This window comes from Coptis chinensis, chromosome 8 (genome assembly GCF_015680905.1).
Source record: "Coptis chinensis isolate HL-2020 chromosome 8, ASM1568090v1, whole genome shotgun sequence".
NCBI lineage: Eukaryota > Viridiplantae > Streptophyta > Magnoliopsida > Ranunculales > Ranunculaceae > Coptis > Coptis chinensis.
Genome location: NC_141463.1, coordinates 14519722 through 14528071, shown reverse-complemented (window position 1 = coordinate 14528071; position 8350 = coordinate 14519722). Strand labels below are relative to the sequence as shown.

General features: G+C 33.7%; 1 long non-coding RNA gene across 4 annotated transcripts; it reads left to right on the top strand.

Annotated features, from left to right (window-relative positions):
• The first annotated feature begins 317 nt into the window (after positions 1–317).
• Positions 318–4643, top strand: LOC147480128 (uncharacterized). 4 transcript variants are annotated; one of them, XR_015206422.1, is made up of 4 exons: positions 318–574; positions 1067–1766; positions 2952–3404; positions 3746–4643. It is a non-coding gene; the product is annotated as an uncharacterized LOC147480128 (long non-coding RNA). The 4 variants fall into 4 exon arrangements; XR_015206421.1 differs by having other exon boundaries at positions 3733–4643; XR_015206419.1 differs by lacking the exon at positions 3746–4643 and having other exon boundaries at positions 322–574; positions 1067–1329; positions 1631–1766; positions 2952–3171.
• Positions 4644–8350: the final 3707 nt, after the last annotated feature.

Genomic DNA, 8350 nt, shown 5'->3' with positions numbered 1-8350 from the left:
TTATTTGAACGTAAAATAAAACCAAACTTTATTTTAAAAGTTAACTTAAGTAAACTACTTTTAAAAGAAATGATATATATATATATATATATATATATATATATATATATATATATATATATATATATATATATATATATATATATATATATATCGGTTTGTCTAGAGTGTCACTCTTATAGTGACACCCTTATCTCGCACTTCTTCTGGTCCCTCAGATTTCTTATCAGATCTAATTCACTAAAAAAATCGTTAAATTTCAAAATTTCGCGATATTTCAAAAACAAAAAAAAAAAAAAAAAAAAAACGCGAAATGTCGAAATATAACTTACGAAGGGTTTGGGTTTTCTCTTTCTCTCTCCTATCCCTCTCTCCAAAATTTGTTTCTCTCCCAAATTTGGGTTTCAAATTTGTTCCTTTCTCCAGCAAATATATATATTTGATTTGATGATTGATGGAAAGGAGCACACCAACACCACCTTCTTCTGATGCTTTCCTTCCACGAATAACAAAAAATTCTAATATCTTACCTCCTTTATCCTTTACCAAACCCTCTTGGACTGTTAGAATTGAGGTACTCGTATCTCTAACTTTCTGAATCTATTTGTTTAGTTGATTCCCATTACGTTGTCTAAATTTCCATATACAATATATCTTTCTCTGTTATCCCATTGTTCTTTACCCTATAGCCTTATCCACATCCTGTATATATACACTATTAATAATCATTTTGTTCGTTTGTCAAGATGGAAATGAAGCAGAACTAATGTCAATTTTGTCGTTGTCTGTATTCTGTGCTTTTTAACTTTAAGATTGCCGTGTCTAATATTTGAGGAAGTTATTTCTGTGGTGATTCTGGTTCCTTTTTGTATAATGAGTTGTGATTAAAGAGTAATCAGTTGTAAATATACTCTTGTTACAAGCTTTGTATCAATCTATATCACCTGTGCTCATTGCATCTTTTTTTTTTCAATGTTGAGAAAGTTTTTCAACTTATACGAATTAGAACAAAATACTTGTATTTTACTTAGTGGTTTACTTCCGTTTTCATTTTGTTTCCATGCAGCTTTGTTGACATGTGTGCTGCATCTGTTCTTCCTGAGATTCGTGAAAGGGATTTGAGGGTCTTTGACGAAATGAGAAAAGGCGATATCATGTCTGAGAAAAAAATTAAGGCTGGGAACTGTTCCGAGTAGCTTTTAGAAGGATCACATTCGCATCTAAGAGAATCAATCTTATTTGCTGAAGAGAGAACTGCTGATTTGGAGCACTTCTATCTAGGGTCACCAGAAAGAGACTTCAACATGCAGGGGTTGCAGCTGGGAGCAGGTAACTCATATTTATGAAACTACTAGTCTTAACTGTTCTTTTGAAGCATAAAAGACTACTAAGATATAAATGAGACATACAAAACTTGCTTTACTTACATGTTCAATTCTTACTGTTCTCTCACTAAACTCTCTCCTCCAGCCTCTATTTTTCTGTTGACAATTTTTTGATTCCCCCTTCACACCATGACATGTAGAACCAATATTAGGATATCTTGTATGAACACAGGATTGAGTAACTATAGCTTGTGCGGTTGTATTTGGTTTTTGTTCAGACTTATTTGTTTTTGTATTTTTTTCAGTAGGTAATGAATATTGTTTGCAATAATGCTACATGAGCCCGTTTACCTTCCAACAAGTTTAAGTGGATTTTGCTAATCTTAGAGGAGATGATGACCCTGATCAGGAGGCATAACTATGGTTTTGAATTTGGATTCGGTGAGTTGGTTTTGCATATCTATTTCGTACAGTATCTTGAGCTTTTAGTTTATCGTTATGCGTGCTCTTTGTGCATTGGGTTAGTCAGGGATGACCTCTAGTGCCCTATTGCTAGTATGGAAGTCAAAACCCCAATAAAACAAACTTCATCTTGTTGCCGTTCGATATTGTTTTGCTGAATTGCAACGGGGTTGGGAATCCCTCTATGAAGCTTATTTATAAAATTTAGTTTGCTGTAAGGTCTTTGTGTCCTATAGCCGTGTAGGCACATGGTGGCCTGAATTGCAGAATTTGTGGGTGTAATATGACCTTTGATTTTAGGCAACTACGCTTCTATACATCTTCTTGTAATGATAGTAGACAATTTTGATAACCTTTATTATTGCATGGACCTTTTCTTATTGAGCCAATCAATATGGAAGATGATGTTGCATGATGAGTATACATTACAGTATTTGAGTACACCCATATTCCTTCGACGTTACAATGACACATTCAGATTGTTGTGAAATTTTACTTTTGTTTGAATTATTCTTTTTGTTTATATCTGCCACAAATAGTAGTGTTGAAACTTAGATATTCCGCCTCTGTGTTTGAATTATTCTTTTTGTTTATTGTACTAGGGTATTTATGGGTGGGGTTTTTGGAAAATTAGCTTCTTGCTAATGATTTAAGTGTTAATGCAATCTGTTTAGTTGGAATATTTAGCGGTATTATCCTTAACATAAGCACAACAAGAATGGGGAAGAACAACACTCTTTTCAGATTTCGACTACCTTATTGAGATTTATACATATAGGACAGACCATTGATGAAGAACCTTGAGACTGATTAATACTGATCTAAATCTCAACTCGAGGCCTTATTCGTACTTTTGGTATTCTTGATCAAGATCAACACTCTTTTCCAATTTTGACCACCATATTAAGATTGGCAAGATCATATATGAAGAACCCTGAGAGTCTGAGACTGCTTAATATTGATCTAAATCTCAACTCAAGCTTGGGCCTTAGATCCTAGCCTAGTTTACCTTAGACACCTTGTGGCTATCGTTGTTAATTAGTTACTTGGTTGATGGAATATCGTTGTTTAAGTTTGTTTTATAATAGTTTATAGTTTCTAAATTATCTTGTCTGTCATTTCCTTTTGTGCGGTTTTTGATCCCTCATATTTCCTTTTGTGCAGTTCTTCCAGTCTATGTGAAGCGCAAGTCTTGTGTTGTTCATTATGAGAGATGGTCTCTGACATGTTTCTTAGAGCGCACTCTGTATGTAAGGAGAGTGCACATTGTACAGAAAATACATTTTGTACCTTATTGGTTAAATTTTCTTTTGGTCGTGACTATTGAAACTTGAAAAGTGAATAAGAATACATGTTAATGGCCAGCAGTAAAAACAAAAACAGAGTTCCAGCTGCAAAACATGGTTTCAAACAAACACAACTATATTTCCAAACATATATCATACAAAAAAAAACTTCAAACCAACTAACTTTACAATGAATCAATGAAATGAATCACTATAGTTGGCCAGTGATATCTGTGAATGTCCAGTGATTCTTCGCCTCAGTTTAGAGAGGAGGTTTTAGAGCTTTGAAGGCTTGAATCACTTGCAGAAGAAAGGGCCAATCATAAAACTAGTAAGCTATTCATTTTCTCCATTTTTCAATCCAATGTTTAGTTTTCTTCGTAGAGCACTAAAACCCCATTACTGCAATAGATTCACAGAACTGAAAACTTGTACATTCCATGACATGGGGTTTCTTCGTTATCTTCAGAATCATCATTTAACTTCATTTTCAACAACCCCATCATCTAAAACAGTAGATTATCTTGTGCATTCATGTGGTTTATCTTTAAAAACAGCTCAAACTTTAGATAAGAAAATTAACTTGACAACAACTGAAAAACCTGATTTAGTACTATCTGTATTGAGAAGTTATGAAATGAGTAATGCCCAAGTTGCAGAAATTGTTTCCAGGGTTCCAAGTATACTGAAGTGTGATCCTGATAAGACCCTTAAACCAAAGACTGATTTTTTACATGGTTTGGGGTTTTCGGGTCCGGAAATTGCCAAGATTCTTATCTGTGATCGAAGTTTTTTAAGAAGAAACTTGGAGAGAAGAATCATTCCTGGTTCCAATTTCCTTAAGAAATTTATTAGTAATCATGACCACTTGTTTCGTGCTTTAAAGAATAGGATTAGTCAGTTTGATAAAAATCTAGATGGTGTGATGGGGAATATCACAACCCTTCGTGACTATGGGGCTCAAGAATGCAGTATTGTATGGATCTTAGTTTGTCAACCGAGAGCACTGGTGGTGAAAAATGACCGGTTAAAGGAAACAGTTGAGGCAGTTATAAAAATGGGATTTGTACCATCGAGCGGAATGTTTCGTTATGCAGTTCGTGCAAAGGCTGGAGTGTGTGAATCAGGTTGGGAAGCGAAATGGCAAGGTTACCGCAAGTTGGGATTTTCCGATGAGGAGATTGTTTCAGTGTTTAGAAAGGACCCCTATTGTTTAATGTCTTCAGTGGAGAAGATACGAAAAGGGGTCGAGTTTTTCACGAGGAAACTAAGATGGAAGCTCGGTGATATCCTGTGAATGTCCAGTGATTCTTCGCCTCAGTTTAGATAGAATGAATCAATGAAATGAGAAATTAATGGTTACCCATTGTTTGATTTATTTCTGTTGAATTACGTACAGTAGTATTTGATGGTTTTCCAATAACTTGGATCCCATGGTTTGATGGTTTCTGTTGAAATAACTTGTATTTGAGAAGACAACAATTTGGAGCGGAGAAGAAGGGGTTTGTCAAAAATTTCGCGTTTTTTCTTTCTTTGATTTTGAAATACTGCTGATATTTTGAAATTTCGCAATTTTGAAATTTCACAATTTTTGAGTGAATTAGATCTGATGATCTTGAGGAGAAATCTGAGGGACCAGAAGAAGTGTGAGATAAGGGTGTCACTATAAAAGTGGCACTCTAGACAAACCGTATATATATATATATATATATATATATATATATATATATATATATATATACTAATTGAATTATAAAGTTTATCAAAATTTTGGAGGACCCCAACACAAGAACAAATAAGTCTCATAATAATTACAAATCAAATCCATAACATTTTATCCATATTATCACAGTTGAATTCAAAACAAAACTTTTAAGGGTTAACGAATATTACACCCTCCCCCCCTCCTAAAAATAACGTCTGTTTTTTATTTTTTGGGTGAAGGGGGTAGTTAAGTAAGTTAACCCAAATATATAAATATATATATATATACTAATTGAATTATAAAGTTTATCAAAATTTTGGAGGACCCCAACACAAGAACAAATAAGTCTCATAATAATTACGAATCAAATCCATAACATTTTATCCATATTATCACAGTTGAATTCAAAACAAAACTTTTAAGGGTTAACGACTATTACACCCTCCCCCCCCTCCCAAAAAAAAACGTCTGTTTTTTTTTTGGGTGAAGGGGGTAGTTAACCCAACTTTTAATGAAATTATTCAATTGCGCATTTGAATATACTCATTCGTTCAATTTTATAAAAAAATTATTAAAATTTTAAATTTTGTTACCATTGAAAAGTCATATTGATTTATTTGAACGTAAAATAAAACCAAACTTTATTTTAAAGTTAACTTAAGTAGCTACTTTTAAGAGAATGACTGTATATATATATATACTAATTGAATTATAAAGTTTATCAAAATTTTGGAGGACCCCAACACAAGAACAAATAAGTCTCATAATAATTACAAATCAAATCCATAACATTTTATCCATATTATCACAGTTGAATTCAAAACAAAACTTTTAAGGGTTAACGAATATTACACCCTCCCCCCCTCCTAAAAATAACGTATGTTTTTTTTTTTTTGGGTGAAGGGGGTAGTTAAGTAAGTTAACCCAACTTTTAATGAAATTATTCAATTGCGCATTTGAATATACTCATTCGTTCAATTTTATAAAAAATGATTAAAATTTTAAATTTTGTTAATATTGAAAAGTCATATTGATTTATTTGAACGTAAAATAAAACCAAACTAATCAAAATTAAACAGTCTTTTTTATAAAAATAAAATAAAAATCTTAAGTGGTGCCTATTTGGTTTTAGGCCCGTTTAGTTTTGTTATGGGTGTGGGCCCCTTGATAAAATAAGTGGTGCATTTATGGAAATAAAATAAAAATCTTAAGTGGTGCATATTCAATTTTCAAGTGGTGCCCATTTGGTTTTAGGCCCGTTTGGTTTTGTTCTAGGTGTGGGCTCCTTGATAAAATAAGTGGTGCATTTATGAAACCCATGGATAATTAACAAAATATCAAAATATGTTTGGTCCTACTTATATTTTTATGATAAGAAAAAGTTCGCTCTCTATGGCAATTTCTCATAGAATGGCATCAAGTATATTGGCGTATCCATTAACTATCAATCTATCGTCATTTTAACACTTCAAATTTTCGGAATGAATTTTCTCTTTGGAAAATTGTAGTCATGGACATGTGCTGTTTAATTAATAAGCGATTAATAGGTGCATAAGTGCTATAAGTTACTTGATTGCTACGATTAGCAAAAAAATCCCAATTTAAGCGAAAACAATTAATATCCTGATTTATGCCAATTAATAAGGTGATTTAGTATAAATAGGTGTAAACAAAGAGGCGATTAATAAGTATGAGGGTTTGTTGTTTTATGTTTTGAGAAAAACATAATTTGTATAGGCTTGGGTTACCACGAAAAATATCCTCATATGGATGAGGGTTCCGAGACCGTTGGTTGTGTAATCCAACGATCTGAAAATCAAAAACAAAAAGGAAGAGAGAGATTGTGAGTTTGTTTTTTATTTTCGGACCATTGGATCACACATTCAACGGTCTCGGATCTCGTCCCTATGAGGATATCCTCGGGGTAGACAAACTCATTTGTATATCTATCTAATAAAAAGCAATAGTGTGGGCCCGCAGGGCCTCCATCTAATGGTTGTCATTGTGTTTTAGCAAATTGTGACATTGCAAAAAGACCGACTCCTACCTGGTATGTTACTTCCATCCATAACGTTTGGATCCATGAGATCAAATATTCTTTTCTAATCTCTCTTCCAACATTTGCCCTAACCGCCGCCATCACTCCCACCCCTTTTCTCATCTTGTCGAGAACCCGCGACTGAAGAGAGTATTCGAGTCTGGGGTTCAGTGGTTGGACAAATTCTTCTCCACCGAAACCGCAATGGGATCGTGCTAAAAATGTTGACTTTCTTGGAGTTGAGTTGGCAAAGAGTGTTATCCAGTTACCACTTTTTTGGAACATACAAGTCAGCAAATGGCTACAACATTGTAAGTTTCTCCGACTCCATGTACATAACTAATAGACTATCGAAACCAAAATACATATCTAATTACAATGTTAAAATCTATTAGTAATAAGTCAGAAGTAGGAGGAACTCCCATTTGTACTTCATGGTGTAAAAGCCTACAAGACCTAGCAGAAACTTGGTGATGTTGAGTTATTCATTTTAGAAACTTTTGTTGGATATGCATCGCACACGTATGTTAATGGGAATTCGACATTTCTCGGTTGAGTCCAATTTGGCTTGATATCCATTAAAAAGGGAACTCATTATGTGGGTAGTCAGTATCAATGTCAGTATCTTATGCACCCTGGTTGTTTGGTATTATAATGTTTGATTACATAAAAAATATGTTGTCATGTACAAATCTGTGTGCTTGTATTAAATTGGTAACCTCTGTTGTACAAGCTAACATATTATGTTGTTTTAGATGTTTACGATAGACTTGTTCAGAAGGGGAAAAGACCTGGTTTCTTTCAACTGCTCGCTACTCAAATTATTAGTGTTGTTTGGCATGTGAGTATGATCTTTTTTGTTTATTTACCTGAAGATGTTTTTGCCTTTGATACTTGAAGCATGACTGATGCATTAGTTTCTTGCTAAGGGACATGGACTAGAACACATGTATCAGTCTTCGACACGGAATATTTTGAAATATGGTGTGAAAATGTTACATAGGTTTCTCGAGACCTTTATCCTTGGTTTTTTAAAAAAAAATCTCGGCACCTGATGAAGTCTTCGAGGTTGTACAAGAAAAACTTATAATTATTATATTAAGCAATTTTCCCTGAATGGAGAAGATGAGGTCATTCTTTGGCCAACAGTTACTTTATAAACTTTTAGCCTGCTTATATCTTTCTCATAAAATAACAAAAAATAAATAAAAATAAAATAAAAATAAAACAACACATCTTTCTTATTTGATATCTAAAGTTTTTTAGAGATTCATAAGTCCCAAATCTAAAAGTATAAGTTGCTTTAAGGGTAAGCAGATGGTTCAGGTGTGCTTCATTACCAGTCATCTCGCAGGTGCGTCTTTGAGTTGCCCGATATTCAGCTGCTAATAGTTGAATGTAATGGACTTCAGCGTAGGCATTTGCAGTAAATAGAGACCCAGTGTGCGTGTTCATGCACGCACGCAAGAGAGTGAATATGTGTAAATCTTTCTCTCTCGTTCCATCTGGAGAAATGCTGATACCTGATGCTACT